This window comes from Triturus cristatus, chromosome 2_2 (genome assembly GCF_964204655.1).
Source record: "Triturus cristatus chromosome 2_2, aTriCri1.1, whole genome shotgun sequence".
Taxonomy (NCBI): domain Eukaryota; kingdom Metazoa; phylum Chordata; class Amphibia; order Caudata; family Salamandridae; genus Triturus; species Triturus cristatus.
In genome coordinates this window covers 228872179-228899725 of record NC_140582.1, presented here as the reverse complement: position 1 = coordinate 228899725, position 27547 = coordinate 228872179, and positions in this window count along the sequence as shown.

The following is a 27547-nucleotide window of genomic DNA, read 5'->3' as shown; positions in this document are numbered from 1 at the left end:
GTGTAATATAATTGTCAAGACTTCAACAACAGAAGGTCTGCAACATTTAACTTTAAGTTTGCAATGCAACCTATTATAGAAATATCCAGAAAAAGACATCCAATGCAGCACAATGGAAAACCAGTGCTTAAAATTAATTGGAAAACAGTTAAGTGGAAAAATTGGTACAGATCTGAAGCTTTCACACGAAAACAAATATGTCGAGAAGTTAAAACAAGGATATTTGAAGCCACTGATTTGTATCTGGATTCCTTAGAGCTAGCACCCTACCAAAAGGAATCAGAATGTTTGGTGGCATGCATAAACTCATATCACCTACTAATGAGGATGAATCCTCTCATAAAATCTGAGGGTTAGTTATACAAAGAATTAAAGCAATTCAAAGCAGCAACCTAAGTTGCTGAGCAAGTGGAAGAGAGCAATGCAGAGCCATATTTACTAAATGTGGCCGAATGCTGCTCTCTTTCCATGCACTTGTGCTCTTAAGACTGTCTAGTGGCATGCACGTTTCACCAACATTTCCCAGCAGTGGAGGTGGAGCATAATATTTATCCAAGAAAGACTTTTATCAGTTTTGGTGCCTTCACTTCATTTGAATTAATCTTTTGAATTACAGATTTTCCGATGTGCCTTTTCCTTTCTATGGGCCTTTGCTTTTCTTTAAATATATTAACAATTTTCACCACTTGATCAGAATGTCCCATGATTTGGCTTTAAATTTGAGGAGCTTCAGCTGAATCATGGCATGCATGACACTTTTGAGAGCTCAGGGAGCCCCCTCCACATCTGACAAACCTGTTGAAAATAGAAGTAAAAGTTTCATTTTTGTACCTTTGTCCAGGAGTCTCCCAGAGAAAAGTTACACCAATATCAATGTCAAAGCTTTTTATGATGTGAAATTTTAGATGACAATTTACTTGAGCAAATTAATAATTTAAATGGTCCATATAGTCGTAACCAAGAAGTTAATCATGTTGCACTTGAGACGATTTGATTATTTGTATCAGAAGTGTGATTAATGATGAAGTATAGTTATGCCACATTTTCATATGAGACACCATATATTTCAAATGGATGCAGTTTTTGATGTTTAGCTCATCTTGTTCCAGTCATTCCCCCTACCAATCAGTGACCTGCTGCAAGTCGTCCCTCCCCACAGTCTCTGCCGATTACAGAATGTTATGACGTAAACTGGGTGATTGTATTAGAAAGCATGTATTGTAAATGAAGCTTTCCATCTTGTATCTAATGTATCGTTTTGTAGCATTTCCACTTAAAGTTCCGATGCAGGCATGCAAAAGAACAATATTCTATGAGCTATTGTTTGGGAAATATTTCATATTATGTTGTACATCTCCAGAGTGCAGTTGCTGAAGAAGCAAGCAGAAGATAACTCTTACTTAAGAAATGGACTAGTGTTAAGAAGCTTTATTAATTATGTGGTTGTTTCCGATTTAACAGCGCAACCTAACCATGATCATACCATGCTGAATTTGCAGTTTTATTAATTGTTCTGCATACATTGTGCATAAAAAACCCTGGTTTTAAGGGTTTGGGGTGACTTTCCATTTTCCTCCCGAGACTCTCTCTGATTATTTTGAGACATTTCCTCTCTAAGGATGCTGTCAGTACTCTTTATGAGTTTGACATTTAGAATCTCTTCAGATTTTTTTGATTAAATAGGAATTTTGCTATATTTTGTGATTCTGTAATTCTGTATAAAGGTAAGATTTGGAGTGCATTAAATATTGGGGGACAGAAAATTATTGGGGTTCATCTCTGACAAATTAGGTAGCAGAGAATGGTTAGCTAAAGAACGCCTCCTCTTTCATGGGTCCCCAAAAATACTTTTTATAGATTTGGAGCTCTCAAGGCCCGGATTGAATGAGATAAGTGTTTTGGGAATTTACCAACTTTTCATTGTCAGATCCTCCTGGGAAGTCACTAGCTGTACTCTCTGTGCAATCCTGAGCAAAGTTAGAGTGTAAGTACGAATAGGGAAAAAAGGAGTTTATGAGTGTGTTGTGACGAATGCGCTTGTGATGATAAGTCTGTTTCTGTGTTGAGTTACTTGGATATGTGATGATGATCGTAGGTTTAATTGATAGATTGATTTCTGTTGTGTTGTTGTATTATTCATATTTGAAAACCCATTTAAAGGGTATTTTTGTTATTGGAAATAATTTTGTTGGTTATTGGATTCGTCGAAAATCCAAGATGTCAAGATATTGATAATTTGTCTGTATTGTAGTATTGTTGTATGCTTACACATCTATATGGACTCTGATTTAATGATTTCCTTTCCAGGTTTGAAAGTTTAACCTGAGTTATTGTGCATACTCTGAGTGTGGGAAGTGAAGTACATTGACTTGGAAGTAGATTTCTGCTAGGCAGAGTTTGCCTAGCGAGTACTATTGCAGGTTGAGTGTTATTCATTCCCGTGTCTGATCTTGATTTCCCATATTGCTTACATTTGAGTTTCTGTAGTTTGTGATTGAGTTGTTCTACTTATTATGCTTATTTTATTTCCTTCCTAGGATAAACAGATAAAAATTTTATTGATTTAGGTAGTTTATTGTTCCTCAGTAATTATTTTTCAGTTCCAAAGAAACTGCTCTGTGATTCGTTAATTAGGCAAAGAGCTGCGCTGGGATTGGTGAGACAGCACCACAAAGATGTGCTGTGATTGGTTAGTAGCTGGCATAGTTGAGCTGTGATAGTTTGACTTTTAACAGAGTCGTGCTGCTATTGGTTGTTGTTCGCTACGTTTTTTTGGTTTTTTTAATAAATATTTATTTCTTGCCATTTTACAATGTAAAATAGCATGTTGCATATGTGGCAGACAGAGTGTCAACATTGTGATCTCCATCAACAACGTTCATACAACCATAACATGTTATCATTGCAGGCAAAGGAATGATAGAACACCATAAATGATGACATGTTGTGTCAATAAAATGGCGAAACAATTCAAGTCAAGCCATTATGATGTGTGCAGAAGAAGTGTAGCGAATAATATATAGAAACTAAAACAATAACAAATAATTACAAATGTCAGACTAATGCAGCAGTAGAGGTATAGGCATATCATTTCAATATAAACAATAATTGTGATAGAAACATCAGGGTGGCGAGGTGTAGGGGGGTGCAGGAGCTGCAAATTAGGTTATCTAGATACCCTTAGCAAAGTGGGGGGCCAGCTCATATACGTTCTCCTGTGGATCCGCAACCAGGGCCAATAACAATCCTATGGCACCTGGCAGAGTAGACTAGGGGTCTGGTGGGTCCAATTTGTGGAACGGTTTGAGTACATAAGTATCCCAAAGAGTGGCATCTCCTTCACCTCCTCTAAGCTGTTGGTCATGAACCATAATGTCTGCCTCAGCCACTGCCCATTTATGAACCACTCAGAGCCAAGAAGTAACTGTGGGTGACTGCACAGCTTTCTAAACCATTGTAATCCAGTGCTTAAACAGAGCCAAAGCCAGGTCATCCAGTTCGATATAGTATTTGGTGCGTTTCGTTTATTTCATTACCCAAAGCAGGCACAGAAGAGGATCAAGGGACTGTTGTATATCAATCACTGCAGACACGTGCTCCATTCCCTGTACCGATACTTGTGCCAGTGGCGGGCACTCCCACACTATATCTATAAAGGTGGCTTTTGGGTGGCTGCATTGCGGACAGGTCAGGGATGCCCCCAGGAACATCTTATGTAGCCAGTGCAGTGAAAGTAAGTTTGATATGGGGAATTGAACTGCGTACATTTCAGGCAGGCATTGCAATGTATGCGCTTCACCTGTTCCAACGCCATCCCCTACTGTTTGCCAGTTAGTGCTGCCCCCAGACTGTCCTCTCACTGGGGCTTACTGCATAGCGTGCGGTGCCTGCAGCGCAGTTTAAGGCACCATGATTGCCCATCTGCCCAACCTATGCGTAAGGAAGCACTGAAACCGTAGATGGAGCCCAAGTTCCTCCTGTTCTGCCACCCACGTATTTCTGACTGCAACTACCAGTGCATTGTAGGCCAGAAAGAGACCATCGCTTAGTCCATAGATGTCCTGCATTTCCGTGAAGGCGTTTAGATACCCCTCATTGTAGAGATCACACAATTGGGATACCTTCGCCTCCCTCCATGGGACAGGATTGTGTGCCATCAGCAGGGGTCTTGCTGCAGGTATGCTCCACAGTAGCGCTGTCGAGTGTCCGTGTCTGGGCTGGATCTGTTCCAGCAGAGCTTAGCTACTCGTGCTAGTCTGCTCAGACCCCTAGCCAAGCCCTAGCAGCCATATCGCCCAGTTCTGCCTGCATTGATCTACGTTCTCCATTATGTGTCCAGTCAGCCAACTCATGGGCCAGATTCAGCTGCGCAGCTGCAAAGTACAGTTCGAGGTCCAGTGCCTCAGGCTGCCTTCTAACTGTGGTCGCTGACGCATGTGCATTGACACCCGTTTTCGAGTGCCGCCCCATATCAAGTAAGATATGAATAAAAGCAACCCTTGCCACGTGTTTCGCTATCATTATAGCATTTCAGAGAGGTTTTGATTTGTCCCGACACAAAGGAGCCTTAAATACAAAGAGAGGGGCCCCGAAGACCAAAGGGACAGGGCACTGAATAATACAATGTCAAGTGTATTATTCCCTTTAGATGGGCTTATCCTACAAACACTCCGCATCCACTCACATACATAAAAACAAACCCAACAGGACCAGAGATTTGCAAGATATTGAAACACTTATAAATTCAATTTAATAAAAGCCTTCAACCAGGTGTACATCATATTGAACATTAAAAAATCTTAAAAACATAAGTCAGAAAGATTTAATGATATAAAAGTCAGAAGGGACTCTAAAAAGACAATCACTTTTGTCATTAAGACATTAATTCATAAAAATACATAAAACCAACATGCAGCAAGAGACCAGTTCTTCGTCAGAATGTGGTTCTGTATTATACAAATTCAACAACAAACAAAGCGTCAACGCATGTTGGTGGGTTAAGACGAATGGGACCACCTTCTTTAGGACAAAAAGCATATATCTTCTCCTCTCCTACGTATTTTTCATAGGACCTAATTGAGAAAAAACTATCTATAATCCGTTTTTTCAGAACGTATATACAGCATACATATATATAGAAAATACATTATGTCATCTGAATTGGCACAATGATAACTATAAGTGTTCCTGTATCCACACACCCGAGTACTTCCCCAGGGTTAGGAGCATCAACTCTGCATCCATACTTCCAACATATCCACAATAAACACCATCCACTCAGGTTTCTTAGAGAAGCATCTCACTCATCCTCATTTAACCCACTCACAGTCAACCAACCCACCCAAAATTAACTCACCGGTGAATAGCACTCGATGTGACTCCGTTTAATATTTAAAATAACATGGCAGCAAGGCAAATGTTAACCTGCACATATAAGAATTCAACAAAAGTGGAAATGTACAAAATCATTGGCCGGTTCCCCTGGGTTGCTCATTAGGTGGGAGCATACCTGTTCGGTAAGTATATACCAATATTTCAAATGTGCAGCTGATCCTTCATCAGATTTATGGGTAGACTGGCTATATTCTACCACTTATCCTGCTGCACTCCTCAACTGTCTGTAGATAGGGACCCTATAATGAATATATTAACTAAACGATACTGCCCATTCAAAAAAGTTGTTACATTATTAAAAAAACAGGTGGTTCTACTTCATGACATTGTCATTACTTAATGTACCAAATTTCTACATATCATTCAATAATACCTGCTGTCAGTGTAAAGCAGCATCACCTCACATAGGGAGTTGAAAAACTTCCCTTGGTTATCTTTTATTCAGTAGGAACTTTTCAAACTACAAGAAAAGCATCACAATGATGAATACACAGATTGTAACATGCTGCGGTGTGGTTCTAACAACCTCTGGAAATGCTTGTAACGTTTAACGTCGGCGAGGGGAATAGGCTCTCCTCTTTAGAATCCTCACATGTATACAAGATGGTTCAGTATATTAACATAAACTATAGTCAAGCGAGGACCCACTTTTAGTGTGAAACCGAATGCAAATACCACGTGATTTGTGTCCTTCGATGTTAAGTGTCTTTCAAACAGACGCCATCTTTAAATAGTGTAGAGGTAATTGTAAATCGCATTATCTTCTTTTTTTTCAAGCTTTTAAAGGCAAAATATGTGGCTTGGATGTAATATATGATTGAATGGCAAAACCTCAGAGCCCAGACCCACAGGGGAGATGTCGTTCAAATCATTAGAAAGGTTTGTAACTTATGATGGTATTTCTCCTGGAAATGAGGGGTCAAGATCTAGCAGGTCTATCTAATCTTAAATGATTCTCCGTTCATTGACCCATGTAAACCATAAACCTAGTCTTTCATCCACTATGAAAATCATACATAAAGAAAAACGAGCAACTACTTAATCAGCTTCATCCAATCTTCTCTTGTATTAAGTAACTTTTGAACAGTGTCCAGTTTGTGAATGTACCACTCTTCTCTGTTTTTGCGTTTCAGTTCTGCATTCCCTCCTCTTTTGTTCCCTGTTATTTTTTCAAGAATAAACCATTGGAATTCCCTATGTTTATGTTTTAGATTGGAACAATGCTCAACCAGCGAAGCATTTGGTTTATTAGTTTTTAATGCTGACCTATGTTCCAGTAATCTTAATCTTAGTTCTCTACCAGTTTCACCTATATCAGCTAATCTACAGGGACAAAGTAACAAGTATACTACATTAGAGCTCCTACAGTTATTCAGGCTTTTAGTGTTCATACTATTGCCATTTTACTTGAAGGCTTTCCCCTCTATGCAATGTTCGCATATTGAGCAATTCCCACATTTATTATTACCCACAGCTTTCCCCATTTGGAGAGTGCTCTGTTGTAGAGCTTTTACTTCTCTGTAGGTATGGACTAATGACTTACGTAGATTGTCATTCCGTTTCAAAGCGGAGAGTGGTTTTTCCAATTTGATCTCCTCATTATCATTTAGAATTTTCTAATTTGAATTAACTGTGTTTTTTATATTATTGCTAATGCACAAATATTGACTGACAAATACTGCTCTTTCATTAGTCCCTTTGTTCTTCTGGCTTCTATAAGATCTGTCCAACATGCAGTCACGGTTGTAAAAATGTGCCCTTTTGAATGTATGTTTGATCAATTTTTTAGGATGACCTCTATCTGAGAGCTTATCCTTGAGAATATGAGAACGTTAATAGAAATCTTCCAAGGACGAACAGTTTCTCCTCAACTGGAGGAACTGTCCGAAGGGGATGTTGTCCTTCTGTGCCTTGGGATGTTAGCTAGTATAATACAGGAGCTTATTTTTATCTGTTGGCTTCATGAACAACTCAACCTCCAGGTGTCCGCTGACATTTTAAATAGTGAGGTCCAAAAAATTCTCCAAGTTGTTATTAAAATATGCAGTGAATTTCAAGTTAAGATCCCCCATATTGAGCCATTCAAGGAACTGTGTTAGTTCTTCTTCCTGTCCATCCCCTATATAGAAAATATCATCAAGGTAAGCTTTACAAGCATATATGGAGGTTGTTAGAAAAACACCACAGGATGGTATGATCTGTTTATTTAGCATCGTGATGCTTTTCTTGTAGATTGAAAAGTTCCCGCTGAATACAAGATAACCGAGGGAAGTTTTTCAACTCCCTTTGTGAGGTGATGCTGATCTACATCGACAGGAGGTATTATTTAATGATATGTAGAAATTTCAGTAATGACAATGTCATGAAGTAGAACCGCCTGTTTTTTTAATAATATAAGAAATTATTTGAATGGGCAGTATCATTTAGTTTATATATTCATTATAGGGTCCCTATCTACAGACAGTTGAGAGTGTGGGATAAGTGGTAGAATATAGCCAGTCTACCCATGAATCTGATGAAGGATCAGATGCGCTGTTGAAATATCTGCATATACTTACCGAACAGGTATGCTCCCACCTAATGGGCAACCAAGGGGAACGGGCAAATGATTTTGTCCATTTTGACTTTTGTTGAATTCTTATATACATTATTCTTTTTAAGTGCAGGTTAACGTTTGCCTTGCAGCCATTTTATTTTAAATATTAAACAGCATCTCATCGAGTGCTATTCACTGGTGAGTTAATTTTGAGTGGGTTGGTTGACAGTGAGTGGGTTAAATGAGGATGAGTGAGATAGTACTCTGAGAAACCTGAGTGGATGGTATTTGTTGTGGATATGTTGGCAGAATGGATGAGTAGTTGACGTCTCGACTCCTTGGGTGTGTGGATACAGGACCACACTTATTGTTATCATTGTGCCAATTCAGATGACATATTGTATTGTATTGATATATGTATGCTGTATATACGTTATGAAAAAACTGATTACAGATAGTTTTTTCTCAATTAGGTCCTATGAAAAACATATTGGAGAGGAGAAGATATATGCTTTTTGTCCAGAAGGTGGTTCCATACGTCTTAACCCACCAAAACACGTTGATGCTTTGTTTGTTGTTGAATTTGTATAATACAGAACCACACTCTGACAAAGAACTGGTCTCTTGCTGCATTTTGATTTTATGTATTTTTACTAATTAACATCTGAATGACAAATGTGATTGTCTTTTTAGAGTCCATTCTGATTTTTATATCATTAAATCTGTCTGACTTATGTTTTTAGGATTTTTTAATGTTCGATATGATGTACATGTGATTGAAAGCTTTTATTAAATTGAATTTATAAGTGTTTCGATATCCTGCAAATCTGTGCTCCCGTTGGGTTTGTTTTTATGTCTGTGAGAGGATGCGGAGTGTTTGTAAGATAAGCGCATCTAAAGGGAATTATACACTTGACATTTGAGACACAATGGAGCACATAAGTCACAACAATACCCTTTCAGGCATAGTATGCTGCATAAATTATGCAAAAAAGAAGCAGAGAACTCTGGGAAGTTCCCAAGTTTAGGTGGAGAGCAGCTCCTGTATAGAGCACCCTACAACACCAGCGACACTCTGAATTTGTTCACCTCAAATGTCTGCTTTTCTATCATAGCTTTTAAGCACAGGATTAGCACAGTGCTATCCATGCCCAGATAGAAAGGGACAAAGTATTATGGTATTTCTACAGCAAAGTCTTTGAGCAAAGGATTATCACAGTGCCAACCACCGAGCTGTAAAATAGCAAAAGCCGTTACCATTCCAGGCACAGTATTACAGCTCTGGATTGGTAAAATACCATCCAAGCTAACCTGGAATGAATACAAGCAACCACTGACACATGTTTTGTTAACATTATAGCTCTTCAAAGAGGTTTAGCTTTGTCCAGAAGCAAGGGAGCACCCAGTATAAATCAAAACAATACCCTTTCAGGCATAGAGTGCTGCATATATTATGCCACAAAAGAAGCAGACATCACTGGGTAGTTCCCAAGTTTAGGTGGAGAGTAGTTCCTCTATAGAGCACTCTACAACACAAGCGGCACTCTGAATTTGCTCACCTCAAATGTCTGCTTTTCTATCAAAGGTTTCAAGTTTAGGATTAGCACAGTACTATCCGAGATAGAAAGGGACAAAGTCTTTTGCCATTTCTACAGAAAGGTCTAATAACTTTGGCTCCATTTGATGAATCTCCATGAAACGTTCCCAAAAAAGAAAATGTTCATCCTCCTCAGTGCCTTTCTGGACATTTTTGTAGTGATCCGTCCAGCTGGGGCTGAGAAAAAAGGGGGCTCCCACAAAGTAATAACTCCATAAGTTTTCCATAAACTTCTTTAAGACAGGTTTAAGCAAAAACTGCTTTATGGAATTACACCAAATTTGGCAGGAAGCTAGGTCTTGGTCTGCAAATTACTCTTTTTGGATTTAGTGTGAATCCGTTCAAGGGTAAAAAAGCCATTCTACCATACATACACTCACAAAAATAACTAACTTTAACTTTAGCTTAAATTAAAGTTTAAAGTAACGTTATAGTTAGGTGTAATAAAAATATCCACTTTTGTTTAAGAAAAACAAACTTCGAAATTCACTGAAAAAAACAAAGGTTAAAGTTACGTTATAATGAGGTGAATTTGTCAGTGTGAACATTAACATTTTGAACTTAATGAAAACACTGAAATTCACCAGTTATATAACTATAACACTGCTTCTGACCTCACAAATAACATCACTCATAACATGTTCTATGACATTATTTATGACATCACTGATAACATCTCAAATGACATTATTGATGAGATCACTGATGACATTATCCAAGTTTCGTTTTCCCAGGTATTGTTGTATAAATTGCTACGACTTTACACGTAGCATAGTTCACATTAACAATCAACTACAGATATATGGGAAACCCTCATTGAGTATGGTGGTAAATCTGTATACAACTGTTGAGAGAAAGACGACTAGTGAATAGCAATTCCAAAACAAGTAACTATAACTGGTAAATTTCTGTGTATCACCAAGTCCAGCATTATGGGCTATAACCTTTCTCTTTAACCCTTTGAAAAGCTGAGCTTAAGGTCATAAAGGCCAAGTGTATGGCTTCGGGTCTGGACACAGTGTACTTGTTAATTAAAAGATACACGTTTGAACATTGATCCCCTGTGCTGTACCCGGCCTAAACCCTTTGTAACATCAGAAAGCACTACATGGTCATTGGACCAAGTTGTTAGTCTAGCTAAAAACATTTTCCCTATCACTTTGACCTCAGTCTCTCAAAGAGATCTGGCGATAGCACCAAGGGTCATCTCTTGAGCCATTTTTATATATGGGAATGATGACTGAATTCTACCAGGAACAAGGTCAACTATATTTGAGGGTCACATTAAGATAGATTGTTAATATTGATGCCTATAAAGATTCATTGGACTGGAATAGATCCACCGGAGGCCCGTTTGGGCCAGAGGCCTTATTGCTGGGAAAAGTAAGGATAGCATCTCTATGTTCTTACCAGTCAGAAGATAGAGAGACGCCTTCCTCAGATGTCAGGACGTGGTGGGACTCTATGGAGCCAACAGAAAAACAACAGCTGTCATCTATAATTGTAAAATGTTTGACCCATGATTCAGCTGTGATGTGCCTTCAAAATGGACTACCTGAATCAGGATTAAATAAGGGGTGATTCACACTCTCCCACAAATTTGTGATGGATCAGTCATGAGGTCCTGCTAAGTCTCCTGTTTCAGAATGCCTTTCCTGTGCTTTAGAGTGGCTTTGTACAGGGCTCTAAAGGAAGCAGATTTACATCTATCACTGGCTAGTCCTTGAGAGCCATCTGGAGATCACCATGAACCCTAGAGCAAGAGTGGTGAAACCATTTTACTACTGGAAGCAAACATGGTCAAAATGAGGTTAAAAGGCTCACCACATATTGTGCAGTAATGCCAAATGAGCTGAAAAGTGCCTCATTAGGGAATTGAAACTCGAGATATGATGTGAAAGTATCAGGGACAGGCTAAATAGATCAGGGTTAATGTCCTTCCATCTAAGTCTACGTCCCTGATCATGAGTGGTCACTTGCCCGTGAGTTAAATGCCTAACAGGGTTCATATTATGCCTCTAATATAAGGTGGTAGCTAGGGGGTAAGGATCACTTCTTATATCCCAGAGAACATTAAATTGTATTAATGTTGAGACCAGGACACAAGAGGCAAAAATATAATCTATGGAGGTAAAAGTGCCTCTTCCCGTAAACCTGAGCGGTGTGATAGTGGCACCAGACTTTGTCTCACCCTAGCACAAAGCTGGCAGATTATAATAATTCACCATAGCATTAAATAACGAATCCTGACCAGTATGCTTAAAGTGAGTGCCTGAGAGTTAGAACTTGTCTAATTGGTAAGTCTATAGTTATCAAAAGGATGCAATTAAAATTGCCCATCAAGATCACAGGGGTAAAAACACTGGCAGAATAAAACACATATCAATCAATGATTTGAGTGTACTAACTTGTGCAGCAGTAGATCACAAGCTACTGGAATAAAAAAATTAATAACTAGCAGCTTACAAGATCTAGAAAAGACTACAGCAAGCATAACAGGTTAGATGAACCAGTGTCCATTTGTTCTAATTTGCTGTTGCGAGCAAGGGAAACTAAAGTCAAAAGACCACCCTTGACTCTCCCTGACTGAAAGATGCATGTAGGGACAGAAAAAGCTCTATAGCCATCCAGAAAAAAAGCTATAATGAACCTCCCAGGTCTCCTAGGGACCAATGGTGCTAAAATTGTTTAAAAAGGAAAACCAGGAACATCCTCTTTGATGCCCGCTATGCCTACGATGTTGCAGGAGACAATATCAAGTGTATGGTAGGGAAGGACAGTACAACTCCATGGGCTCCAAGGGAATGGGTACCTGGGGCTTCAAGGTTAAAGTTGAAAAAGAGAGTCAATCTGCAGCATCTAAAGTAATCAGGAGTTAAAAAATAATTTGTAGTAGGTACATTAAACATGACCCTTCGAGGTTGGGCTAGACAAATAAACAAATAGAAGAGATGTTGGTGCTGGGAGATGCGACAACTATGCAATGACCCCCAGAATACAAATGGAAATGACTGTAAAAATAATCCAGAGATACTAGGATGATGTCTTTGTCAGGGATACATTGCACTGTCTGGGCCAGTTAAACATTTCTTACACATGCCGAATTTTTGAAGTTGATAAAATGTTAAGATGCTATCTCCAGCCAAGATTATATGGCCTTTGTCTAACCAAGAGACCCTTCTGATGATATTGATGAGATTAAATAAACCCCATGTTTAACCCAGCTGACCATGTAGCCAGTAAATTACCTTGTTTCTAAATTGATGGTAATCCTCTGTGGAGCCAGCCTTCAAATTAGGAAAATTGGTCAAAACTACGCCGAAGGGTGAAGCAACTGGGGGAAGATCTAAGTGCATACATTGAAGGTAAGCCAAATCTGCTCTATTCCCTGTGTTGGAATCCGCATCAGGTGGGGTGCTCCTCTGACTGATGTGCACAGAAGTATCATGTATTCTCACAGGAGGAGGAAGATGCATGGTCATTGATCTTAGCTATCGGCCCTTATTCTGCTCTACAGGAGCAGCGCCAATGGGCCACTGAGAAACCCATGGTGCAGTGGAGAGCAAAGGTCGGAAGAACTAGTGGCAACAGAAGATACTAAACCTTAAGAAGCCAAATTACTGGCAGTAAGGTGAGGCAGTAAGAGGACCACTTAGAGCCTCTTCAATTCTAGCAAGTCTGTTGTAACATTCCTTTAAATATTTCACATATTTCAGTGTTCTGTGCTCCTCAGAGTGTTACATAGTCGGGAATTACAGGGAAGACTGGTATCTCACTAGTCCTAGAGATTACATGGTAAAACATTATCAGGGGTCATAGCTTTCAGTCTTATCTTTCTTTTAGGTAGGTCACCAGAACTTGTGGTGATAGAGTCACTGTGTTGATGAATGAGCACATCAAAGATAAGCATGGTGCAAGAAGAAGTAGCGTTCAGTGGTTCAAGGGTGGGATTTGTATGTGGATTTGAAGTATACTTAGAGTGAGGAGTCAAGGGGAAGACAAGGGTGCCAACACCAGGGGCACTAATAGTCAGACACAGCTCTTCTTCTACGGTAGTAATCACCTCACCGCAGAAATTAAAAAAGTCTAAATGTTTGACTCATTGCATGCCTTCTTATGAGATGTACGAACTGGCAAGGATTTCCACTTACCCATAGCACTGTCAGAGGCAAAGGGCACAACCCGGTCAGGTCTTGCACGGAAGGGGATCGGCGCAGACAAGAGCGCTCCAGGTCCGGTCTTTCCCCAGATTGTCGCCCAGGCACGCTCTGTGAGCATCCTGTGCAGCAGGTCAACTGCAGGTGCTTTAAAGTGCGATCTCCGGGCCCCCGCCTTCTCCTGTAGCAGGGGTTGCTGGGAAACACAGTTCAACCCAGCAGTAAAGTGTCTGTGGCCCACGAGCATTCAGTGAACTGCAGGCATTTTATAGCACGATCACTGGGCCATCACCCTCTCCCATTGCAGGGGTTGCTGTGAAACAGAGTCCAGCCCAGCTGTAAAGAATCTGTGACTCTCCTGTAGTATACTGCAACTAGTCTGCAGACCAGTAACCATACTTCCCTAATCCTCATCCCCCAGGAAAACATTAATATCCCTTTGCCTGCAGCTCTGACTTCAACCATTTGAATGAATTCAGTCTCTCAATGAAAATCTTAGAATTCAATCTTATAGGTACTAGATTAACTCAGCAGGAGTCAGCAAAATATGAATTGCTTGAATGTCATCAACCTATAATCTGCAGGTGGAGTAAATTGAGCATTATTCAAAGGTTGAAGGGGCAAATCCAAAAAAAGAATTAATGAGTTCTCAAGATGTTTCTCTTCAACATATCAATGTGCACCACAGCATATAACATAGCAAATTATGCAAATATTGTACCACGTTTATCAATTAACTTGCCACCATGATGAGGCATTAATAATTCTGCTTGAAAGGAATGCCAGAATTGCGTGAGGAATAAGGCAAGAAGGCATTTCAGGGATGGGGTCCTTTGAGACTATCATTGTAATAATTTAATCCCAATTGTAGGACCACTGTTTCAGCCAATGCTGGATTTTATGGCTGAGAGAAATAGTTTCTTGGGGCCCGGGGTGAAGAGAAGTCAATATATCCTTTACCTCAAGGTTCCTACCCTCTGCAGAGAAACATTGTTATCTAAACGACATGAAGCACTGACATGCACCTGGTCAGTTGAACACTTAGGACAACCTATTGGGATTGAGAAACAAAGCATGGCCTTTGCTGTAGATGCTATCCACTCCTGGTTCAGCTAATGATACTTTAGGGTTAGTGAGGTTGACTTTCTAGCTTCAAGAGAATCCCTTTTAATGAAATATATGCTACCCAGACTGTTGTGGTTTGTTGCATATGTAGGCTTCCTATTTTTTGTGAAGGACTCAATAGTGTTGGTGATATTGAAAGAATGCTAGGTACTTTGGTGCATCATGTACTTAGCATGGCAGATGGGGAAGTAACTGAAGTGAGTTAGGCAGGGACCTTTGGTTATGATTTGGAGTTCAAATTTATATTCTGTATTCCATGTAAGACCTCACAAAAGCAGACTGCAAAAGAGTTTAGTTTCCTTTGCATATGTGACAGCGAAGTTATAAGTGTAAGTGGGGAGACCTGAAAAAAGCAGCAAGGATTGTGCTGCCAGTGGATGTGAAGAAATGCTCTTTCGGAATTGCTAGTAGAGTTCACCTGTAGAGAATACCTACCAAATGATGGTAAAAGGGTAGCTTTAGTAGCTGAGTTTGGCAGTTGATATGCATAGTATATTCATGAATTGCAGCATGCTAAGTGTAGGTAATGAAGTGTTGAAAAGCCATTTAGTTTTGTGGGACAATCTGATGCGGCAAAAGAACAGAATAGTCAACAACCTTCTGGGACCTTTTGAATGGTTTGTCATGTTGAGGGCGTAGTAAAAGATTGCTTTCCTGTAGGCCAGAGGTTTGCTGATGCTTCTTTGTAGAAACGTGGGGGCTTATTTATGAGAGGGTCTCATCACGTTTGCACCATGCAATGTGGCACATGTGTGACGCAAACCTCTGAGCCAAAATTTTAAAGCCACGCAAAGCCACTTTGCGTGGCTCTGAGCAGCTTCAAAAACCTGGAGTAACGCATTACAGAACAAACCAAAAGAGTATTCCTTCTGGAACCAGAAGGGTTCCTACAGGAAAAAAGGGGGAAAAGGTTTTTTTAATAGTACGCCTGTTCATGGCCAGCCCACTCTTGTGGGTGGGAAGGGAAAGAGACCCTTTTCTTAATATAACCCTCATTCACTCCACGCACCTTAGTTTTGATTGGACACAAATTAAGCCACTGGTATGAAATTTATCAGGCCTTATATCACATGCTTTCCTGGTAAATCTACCCTGAATGCCATAACTAGGCACCTACACGTACTGTATTTTTTTGGGGGTCAGCACTGTGAAGTTACACGGCAACAGCACGCCTTCACTGGCTTTACAGCACATAGGTTACAACTTGTACCTCTGTGTTTGTACTTTCTTTTCCACAGGTGATTCCTCTTGGAAACAGCGGCAAGTACTAGTCTTGTTCTAATTATACCTTTACACATACAAGTTGTATGCTCACATTCATTCACATCTTCAGGGGTAGTGACTTCATCGCAGCCCACCCTTACGAAAGCCCAACACCTCAGATAAACCATTAGGAAGGGCTGAAACATGTTGGCATTCTAGGGTCATAGGACCATCAAATCCTCTATTCTACACCGCAAATAAAGGATACTTTTTGAGTGGGAGAGGAATTTTATCTTTATAGTTAGGCCCCCATATGCCCAGTCTTCAAAAGTGCTCCCTAAAACATGGTTGAAGCCACCCCAACCTTTAGGAGGTGGGGTGAACCCGATAATGAAGCACGTCACTACTAGAGTGAGGGTTATATTAAGAAAAGGGTCTCTTTCCCTTCCCACCCACAAGAGTTGGTCGGCCACGAACAGGTGTACTATTAAAAAACCTTGTTCCCCCTTTTTTTCCTGTAGGAACCCTTCTGGTTCCAGAAGGAATACTTTTTTGGTTTGTTGAGTATACGAAAGGGAGGACGTATCCCTTCCAGCCTCTTCAGTGAGGACGTTTCTACCCTCCTAGGGCCCAAATCTGGGTTCCCTAACCCTGTGGATCTAGTTACACATTACAGCACAAATCGTTGCATTGCTTTACTTCGCCCTGGGAAGGTGTTCCATAGGTGTTGCGTGCATGCTCCCACTCAACTCCTATGGATTTTGGTATATCCCCAGATTGTCAAGAGCTTGTAATCCTGGGGATGCACCGAAGTCTTACTCTTTCCCAGGGGAGGGATATTTCTATTTCTCCTACTTTCTTCCTCTTTCTGCTGCATTCTGCAGCACACATAAAAGCAGGAATATGCCTTACAGGATTGTTTTTGTGAAAGAAGGTGCCCTTCCCTGTACAAAAACAATCCTGCATGCAAAACGGGTAACCTTGAACCATGGTGTAAGGGTGTCTGCGTAGGTGCTAGGCTGCCAAAAGGGCACAAGTGAAAGGACAGGAATACGCTATATTGCTTTAAACACGGTGCATTACTGCCCTTTCCCTGTCGTGCAGTGCAGCAAAGTGACTTGTTGCGCTGTGGCACAAGCTCATAAATGAGTCCTTGGCTATTGGATTGTAACTCTCCACTTGTGTTGCTGAATAGCACAATATGTTAGTTTGGGTTTACAATGGCTCGCAATACATAAATGAAAGTACCTGGTGTGCATTGTGAAAGCGGATAAAGTCTGCAATAAGCAGCTGGCTATCACATTGTGGATTAAAGGCTATTAGAATACTATTTTCTAAGATAACTTTTGGCAGGTGACTAGGTGAAACTGAAGTTGCCTCTGCATGTCGTCAAAGGTAACTTTGTTCTTTTGCCACAGTTTCATCTAAGGCAATGATTACAAGTGGTGCAGAGTACAATTCCTGAGTGAAATTCCACTTCATACAATTAAATCTTATCCTGTATTCCTGCACCTGGTTTTCATAGATGTTGGAACACCTGACATGATTTTGCTGGCTGCTATAATTTCTTTTATAAAAGGCTACATTACATCCGACCCATTTTCCACCCCCCACACTTGACCCCCAGCCACGGCACAGGGTAAGATTAAAATGTCATCCCTGCCATTAGCTTCCCCTTCCCTCCCTCTCTCATTACTTGTAGAATTCCAACTGGTAAATTCGGCTCTGCACAGGTATTCCCCATACAGTTGGGTTTAGCTTGTAATTGTAGGAAATCCATTAGCAGATTCCAGCCAGTACCAATTATTCCAGCTGCATTAAATCTTCTCTTTGAATTCTGCATTAGTCCCAAACAGGGCCAAAGTTGTGCGCCTTTCCTTTTAGCACCGGAGAGTATGTGGCCTTACAGCCAGAGCTGCTGACTTTGGGGCTGTGAAACCAGGTTCGAGACTCAGCGGTGTCTCAACATCCTGTGATTCCGGGCAAATCACTTAATATCCACATGGCTGCCAAAAATTGAATGTGTCCTTGTGTTACGTAACTGGTGCTCATGTAAAGCGCTCCAATACCTTTGGGTTGAGTTTGCGCTATGTAACTCTGCAAAAGAAAAATGCACATACACATCATGCCCAAATGGACAAAGAATAATCAAGTTGATGCTCTCTCACAAGGATGGTGTATCACACATATTCAAGAACAATTATTTCATCTCCAGTTGCTGATCAGTGTGACCATACCTACACTATTCCTAAAACCCCGAAGGTTAGTTTGCAAAGGATTGGGCAGTGCCAAAGTGGAACCGGTAGGGCCACAGGCACTCTTTTTTGGGGATAGGCACATAACTTTCCTCATCAGACATTTCTCGAGAGCAAGATAGGGAAAACCCCAAAAATGAAAATAAAGGCGAATGAGAAAGACAGAAAAACCACCACAAAGAGACAAAGCAGGAACCTTCAAGAGTAAGATAAAGGGCAAGGTGATGTTCTGTAGTGGATTAAAGGGGTTTGAGATTGGCAGATTGAAGACTAGCAGCCTTGATATTCGGGGCTCTGACACTTAGGGACCGAATACGATGCCGCAGGAAATGGCTCCGACCCTCTGTCAGAGCCGTTCCTACGGCATTGTAACCTCCTGTTCAGATTCATTTCTGACCAACCCATTTGGATGGAGTCGGTCCGAAACTAATCCGAACCGGATTTCCGAATGGCTTCCAACGGGCTCGGAGAGCCTGAATGCCATTCGGAAATCATCCTGTAATCCCAAGGGCAGCTCTTTCCGTCCAAGGGATTACAATGTCAGATTCTGACAGCCTTTCTGTGCTGGCCTTTCCGACACAGAAAGGCTGTCCAGATGTCGACTTTGGGGGCCCCCACCTTGAGGTGCCTGCCACAGTGTGCCAGGATGAACTGTACCTTGTCTCTTTACACTGAGAGCATGCATTCCAGTCAAAATGCATGCACACGTTGTAAAGAATAGGATTGCGACCGAAAAGTTTTTGGTCACATCCTAATTGCTGATTTGGGACTGCCGACAGGAGGTCAGTCGGTCCCACAACCGAAAGGATGTCGGATGGACTCCGGTCCATCCGTCATCGAAATCGGTGCCTTCATAGCACAGGCCGTGGGCTCCTGATCAGAGCTTTGGGCACTGGTGCACTCATTATTTTACAAATTAAGCACTGGATTGTGGAGATGGAAATATGTTTCTCATGGATATCATTATACCACAGTTCTTTCAAATTTGTCATATATTTCGGCTAACGGTGCAACAGCATAGTACACTAGCAATCTGCCATGCATGTAATTTCGTTTTTTTCGGGAGCATTTAAATTTACAAACCCGAGCTTGAGACATAAACTGGAGATGCCTTTTTCTGCCCTATAAACTTGCACACATAACAGCAAGTGAGTGCAAGTTACCATAACCATTTGCTAATAAAATGACGGAATATGGGAAGGATTGTGGGTATGTACATATGCTACTCATGAGTACTGTATGTAGGCAGCCCTTTGTAAATATACCGGACACTTTTTGAATGGCACGAAAAAGCATAGGGCCCGATTCACAGAATTAACTTAAGACAAAATCCTAAACTTAGTACCATTTTGGTATTCACAGAATTCACTTACTACTTCTGGTAATCACAGAATGAACTTACTACTTTTGCGATTCACAGAATAAACTTACTACTTTTGTTATTCACAGAATGGATTTACGACTACTAACTTTACGTCCGCACTCGGGCCTGAAATTCCGGGCTGGAGGCGGAGCTTCCGGGCCAGAGGCGGGGCTTCCGGGCCGGAGGCGGAGCTTCCGGGCCGGAGGTGGGGATTCCGGCCAGTGGCGGAGATTTAGCCATGGCTAAAATCTCCACCTCTGGGCCGGAAGCTCCGCCTCCGGCCCGGAAGCTCCGCCTCCGGCCCGGAATTTCCGGCCCGAGTGCGGACGTAAAGTTAGTAGTCGTAAATCCATTCTGTGAATAGCAAAAGTAGTAAGTTTATTCTGTGAATCGCAAAAGTAGTAAGTTCATTCTGTGAATACCAGAAGTAGTAAGTGCATTCTGTGAATACCAAAATGGTACTATATTTAGGATTTTGTCTTAAGTTTGTTCTGTGAATCGGGCCTTGTTCTGTGCCTGGAAGTATGTGGAATTCTTTATGGCGCATCCAGACCGAGTAGCTGGAGCTTCAAACGTAGGGCCTCATTTATGAGAAGTGACGCATCGCTGCGTGAACGCAGTGATGCGTCACTTCTCAGTGCGCCCTCCTTGCGACACCAATGATGCGTCATATTTATATAATATGACGCATCATGTCGCAAGGAAGGACAAATACGTCAGTATAACTGACGTATCTGTCGGCGCAAAAAGTGGCGCATTGCTGGAGTTGTGTCGGAAGCCTGACGCAACTCCAGCAATGTTCCTTTCACATGGGGCTAGCCCCATGTGAAAGGGCCTGCATCACCCTTACGCCTGTCATGAGGCAGGCGTAAGGTTTTGACGCATTGGCGTCCTAGAAGTGGCGCAGCGAAATCTCATAGATTTCGCTGCGCCACTCCTACGACCCTTTCTTGCGGGGGTACGCCCACCCTGCATACATTATACCTGGCGCAGGTATAATGTAGCGCAGGGGTTTACGAAGTGACGCATCTACCTAGATGCGTCACTTCATAAATATGGCGCAACATGGCGCATGTTTTACGCCACTGGTGCGTCACAAAAAATGACGCACCTGTGGCGCAAAAGTGACGCAGGGGCTCATAAATGAGCCCCGTAATTTTTTTCCTGTTACCCACACTTTGCACTAAAGAAATATTCCATAAGGAGTCTTAGCTAACATATTTTTATGTGTGTAGTTTATCTATGGAGTAAAATATTTTGTATAAACTGTAACAATAATTGATAGTATTTAGGGCTGAGCATAATTTACGTAATTCCATATGGTGCAATAACACTGATTTACCAAAGAATCCCACTTATGCTTTAATTACGCGAGAAAAGCAGTTCTGTGTTCACATTATTTCGTAGTGCAAAAATGCCCTCTCCCGTCCAGAATGGATGCGAGCATGCATGTTGTGCTAAGAAACAGCGCTAAATGCAGAAGAACACGAATAGCAAACGCAAGTGGCTGCTCGTGCTTGCTAAATGGGCTCCTGCAGTCGAATGTTTTCCGCCAATTTCTCTAAAATATGCGAGCAGGAGTAATTGCATAATAAGCAGTAATTCTGCATCAAAGAGTAACGTGGAATTACCTAAAATACTCCAGCATAATCTAAATTCTGCCCAGGCCTAATAATATTGAATGCATTGCCTTAAAGGGTACTCACAAGAGCCCTTTCTGGGCCGGAAAATTGAGATAGACAAAACCATAAAAATTATTCTTTGCAGGAAACCATTTTAGTTATATACAAAATAGTAAAGCACATGATATATATATATATGATGTAAATCAGAAGCTGTACCAAAAACGATTAACAATTATTTCCTATAACTTTAAAATTTATAAGTATAATTAATTTAAAATAAAAATGTATTTATAATTTAAGAAAGCAAACAAAAATTAACAGCATTCTAAATGTTTAAATCATATTACATAAATCTTTAATTCCCAATAAAAAATCACATCTACAAAAACACCTTTATTTAAAAAAAAAAAAAATTAAGAAAAAAATAATTTAAAAATATACATATGTATAAAGAAGCAAGGAACAAAACATGTTTTACAAAATTAGATTCCTAAAAAACATACACTAATTTAAAAAACTACAAAATTAAAAAAACTGCATTTTTAAAAACAGTACATATAAAAATTTCATTTTAAATAATTAAAACATAAAATAAAAATCTTAATTTCCTCTCTATCTTATTCATCTATAAAACAGTGCATATCATAATGACATTTTTAATAATTGAAAATAAAATGTAAAAAATATTACATATATTATTTGATAGAATATATTTTGAAAATATATAAATAAAAAAATTACACAATAATACTTTTAGATATAACAAACACAAAATAAAAATTTACATTTACCCCCACCTTATTCCTCAGTATTCCCCTCATCCAGTGCCGAGAATTATAAAAAAAACTAATATTTTAAAAACAAAGACAATATAATTATGCAAAAATAACATCTTGAAAATAAACTTAAAAAATATACATTGCAACGTTACAGCATGAAACAATATTTGTAACTATATTAAAAAATTATTTAAAAAAAGGTGATATTCTTAAATGCTAAATTCTGAACCATGACATTTTTGACATCAAGATATTTAAGACAAAATATTTGTGTCTCACAATATTTTTGAGACAATATTTGGGTGAAACGTCAATAAAAGTGCACCTGCTAAGCTCATGCAATGACTGCCATCACCCCTGATTGACGCAGGCTCTCAATTTTTTCACACTATGGGGCAGATTTATGAGATTCTGGCATGAGGCAGCGCAGCAAGTCACCTTGCTGCGTCACACTGCGTCAAAGGGAAAGGGCAGGAATGCACTGTATCTATGGCATATGGCACATTCCTGTCCTTTCCCCACCGCACTGGCACGGTTTTGGCAGCCTAGCACCAACCCAAGCACCTTTGCACCAAGGTGCAAGGGTGTCTGTGTTGCATGCAGGATTGTTTTTGTGCGGAAGGGGGCTCCTTCCTGCACAAATACAAACCTGGGAGGCTGTTTCCTCTTTCTATGTGTGCGCAAGAATGCAGCACTTTCGGCAGCACACATAGAAAGAGGAAAAAACGAAGAGAAATAAAGGAGCATATTATCAAGACAGGCGATAAAAAGATCGCAGAAAACTGCCGCTAAAAGGGCGATGATGGGCTTGATAATATGCACTAAGGAATTCCAATTGAAGCCCATGTCAGATGTGAAGGACATCTAACCTGGGCTTCAATTGGAATTCCATAGAGCATATTATCAAGCTCATTATCGCCGTTTTAGCGGCAGTTTTCTGCCGCTAAAGCGGCGATAATTTTATCGCCTGTCTTGATAATATGCCCCAAAGTTATTTCTCCTTGTTGTGCCTCCCCTGGGGAAGCGTAAGGTTTTGTCGCATCCCCAGGTTTACATTGTTTTTTAAATCTGGAAAAGCATTAAAATCCATGGGTGTTGCTTAGGAAAAACCCACTGCAATGCCCATGGAACACCTCTCGAGTGCAAAGTATGGCAATGCAGCAATTTGCCCTGCCTTGCCTATTCCATATCTATGAGGCCATTCAAAGCCATGCAAAGCGGCATTGCGTGACCTCATAAATATGATTTTGTAGTTTGCTCCGCCAGAGCGTCACAAGAAGTGGTGCCCCGGCACCACAAGGGGCTCATAGATATGCACCTGAATGTTTCATGATGAGATATGCAAAGACATATAGAAGCCGCTCTAAAATAATACAGTATCATGATGTTAATATGTTTACAACTGTGTTAAATCTGTAATACATATGTGCAGTTAGTACTAAATTCCCTTTGAAGAAAATGTTTTCTTTTAGTAAAACTGAACCATACGCCACTGCAGCTAAACTATTTTTAGAATCACAATTTTCAGTAAATCTGCATAAAATTGAGCTGCTCTTGGTTCAGGCACTGCTAAAGCTTTTAAAGTCAGACCAATTAGCTGAAATAATTGTCAAACTGCATACCTTAATCCTCTTACAGGAGCTGAGCTCATATTTAGCTTCTTGTCGTTTGTATTTTTTAAAAGCCTTAGGGGGCTGTTGTAGCATAAAGCTTCTGTGCACATCCAGGTGTGCAGAGGGTGATTTTGTAACCATTGTATAATAAAACCATGCATGCATGTTCAGTGTGCATACAACAACGTGATAACTGTACGAGTTATTGCATAATATGCAGCTAGTACAGCTTAGAAAAAGGGGTGACTGATAAATGGTTCCGAGTTATTCTGTACGAAGTTCGTGAACAAACTTTTAGAGTCACATTGCCAGGCCCTGATTACAAGGTGGCCGCAGTCACGGGTACAAATTATGCACGTGCAAGTTACTAATGTGGGGTGCGGTAAAATCAGCGGGGGTGCAATGCGCATCCCGATTCCAAGCTTGCCACCTCGAAATCAGTGAATTATGCGTCATTCCACTCAAATACTCCCACTCTGAGGCGCACAAACCGGCATTTTGCGCAATTTGCTCTCTCCCCAGTTTGCAGTAGGGTTTTGCCTGCTGCGAGTCGAGTGGGTAAGTGCCTGCGTTGCACGCATTTTGCACCGAACTTGTGAGGCCGTTTCGGTGAGAAAGTGGAGTTTGATTAAAAATGTAATTTGTTGCCCTAAAGAGTATGGGGCAGATTTATGTTCCCTGGCGCATCCCTGCAAATCAGCATGGATGCGCCAGGGAAGATGCGTCACGCAAGTTTGCCCTTGCGCCACCGCAGATACGCAGCATTTACAATGCAGTGCATCATGGCGCAAGGACAAGCAGATACGTGACTCATCTGCCGGCGTAAGGTTGGCGCAGTGCTGAAGTTGCTTCGCAAGCGCGACGCAACTCCAGCACTGTTCCAACCTACCCTATCCCTAACATGGTGCGTCAAGCCTTACGCCTGCTTCAAGCAGGCGCAGGGTTTTGACGCATCAGCGTTGGGAAAGTGACTCAGTGAAATCTTATAGATTTCACTGAGTCACTTTTCAGGGGCGTTCCTGCGACGGAACGCCTCCCCCTGTGTCGAAACGCCCACGTGAAACCTGACGCAGGTTTCACGTGGCGCAGGGCTTTACACCGTGACGCATCTCCATAGATGCGTAACGATGTAAATGGGGTGCAACGTGGCGCAGGGTTTACGCCGCCGCTGCAACACAAAAGTGACGCAACGGCGGCGTAAAAGGGGCGCAAGTCCCACATAAATCTGCCCCTATGATTTTACTGAACTCTCAGGGGCAAATTTACAAGCCCCTTGCGCCACTTTTGCGTCACTTTTAACATGGGAAAAATGACGCAAAAGTGGCGCAAGGGGCTTATAAACCTGCCCCTCAGTCTCCAACTTTACCATAGCGCCTTGCAAACAAAAGTACGCTTCTCGGAAGTGGAAGTTTTGTTGCCTCCATCTATCTCATAGTAACTTACTGCATCATTCGGCTGTGCCCGTGTGACATAACTCATTTTTCTACACATGACAAAATTGTAGGCATAAACTGCATCACCGCAAACAGAAGCATGAATTAAAGGAACCATTGTTTTTGGAGGTCATTAGGGTGGAAAATGAGTTTGCTGAACTTCTCATTATTGCAAGGTGGCTGAAGGTGACATTGTACCAAAGTGGATAACAGTGAAGCGCCTCTTGAGGAAAATGTGAATATTGAAAAACGATGCATGCGGACTAGGATACTAGATTTAACCAGGTGTACCCGAATGGTAATTGCCCGGCTTGAAGGTAGAGCGGAAAGCAGGTGTTAACTGGGTCATCTGTTTAAACTGTATACATTTATATTTTATCCATAGTGGAAAGTGTGTCCTTTCCAGATGGGAGCACACCCACATACACCAGTTTCAAATGTAATGTCAACACACATACACGGACCCTCGGCTGTGATTGCTAAAAACACTCAGAGAAAAGCACTCAGAAGTTGCAAGCTCTTCTGTTATTCCCACAGCCCTTCTATAAACGACAGCGACGCCTGTCTCACTCCGCCTTCTGGAACTGAGCCCACCTTTCAGTCTGATTTGAGGTATAATAAACATTTACAACTTCACACTCTTTGAATTAAAAACTTCGGGAAACCTTCAAACCGACCTTTCACTTTTATTGCCTACCATAACATTTTAAAATGTGCATCCCGAAGCCAAGTGGCAGAATAATGCCCAATATCAGTTGATGATGTCTTACTCGAAGTGGAATCTCCCAGTACAACTAACTACTTGTACTCTTCTTGTACTTTCCCTTCCTTTAAATCCAATGGGAGTCGCAGGGTACTCACCTATACCAATGATGCTTTCCCTAGATGACCCTGTCCATAATGGGGTAGATGGAAGTCCAACCATCACTCTTTGTAAATGTGTCTCGTATCACAAAAAAGTAATTACGCTGAAAAATACTCACACAGCGCAAATATATATATATATTATATATATATTATATACATATATATATATTTTTATATATATATATATATATATATATATATATATATATATATATATATATATATATATATATATATATATATATATATATATATATATATATATATATATATATATATATATATATTAAACCAGTCCTGAATTCAATGCGCATACAAATCCAGGCGCTGACTCCGTGGGATAGTAAATCAAGGATATACTTTATTTCACGAGGATGCCAAGACGCGTTTCGACGGGAAAACCGTCTTCTTCACTACATCTGGTCCCTCTACAGTTTTAGTTTATATCTCCAAAGCGAGGCACATTCCACCATGGTTGTCACAGCAACCCTTGTCCCCCGCCAAGTGTTGGACTGATTTCGGGAGGCTGTATATGTAGGTGAAGTAGCTTCCTCTGGGCGCCTGTATATATATATATATATTCACTGAAAAAACCATGGGTTTCACACACGTTATAGTTAGGACTTAGCATTTAAAAAACCTTAGAAATTCAGTGAAAAAAACCATAGGTTTCACACATGTTATAGTTAGCTGGACATTTTACTCGTAAAAAACCATTGAAATTGCCCCGTTATAGTTAGTTCAGCTAACTATAACTCGCGCGCCCGCAATGCACTGCTGATGACGTCACATATTACATCACTCATGACATGGTCAGTGACATCACTCATGACATCACTGATGACATCTCAAATGACATCACTGATGACATCATCCTTGTGATAGAGTGGCAGACCTCCTCTCACCCTAATATAACCTTTGATACACACATACAAAAATAGAGACTAAAATTTACAAAAGAATGGACATACCAATACCAGTTACAACAACCTCTTGAGTAATTCTAAGATCCACATACACATCCTCTCATTCACCAACTGTTCAATACAGTCACTCATACATGTACTCACTTATCATATGTACTCATACACCTATACATCCTGTTACACATTGCCACTTATCCATAGAGCTACTCACACACATAGTCACTTATGCTAATAAAGAATCAAACATACATTTACTTGCATATACAGTTATACACACACCACCACACTTACTTCTACGGAAACTTACACATACTTAGTCTTTTAAACAATCACTTATAGAAACACATACTTATTCATACAGGAACTCTTCCAATGTCTCACTCTCACATATACTCACTTATATACACCAATAGTCACATGTACTAGTTTAAAACATATGTAGTTACTCATAAAGACACTATTGAGACAGTCATTCACTCACTAACACACCCATACACACACTCATCCACCCATGCAGTCCTGCACACATGCTCTGATCAACACATACAAACAGTGAGTCACTCATTCATGCACCTATGCACTACGTAATACCCCCCACCAAACCATGCAGACACTCATACTGATACTCAAAAAACCAACTAATATCCTATATAGACACCCATGTAGCTACTCAC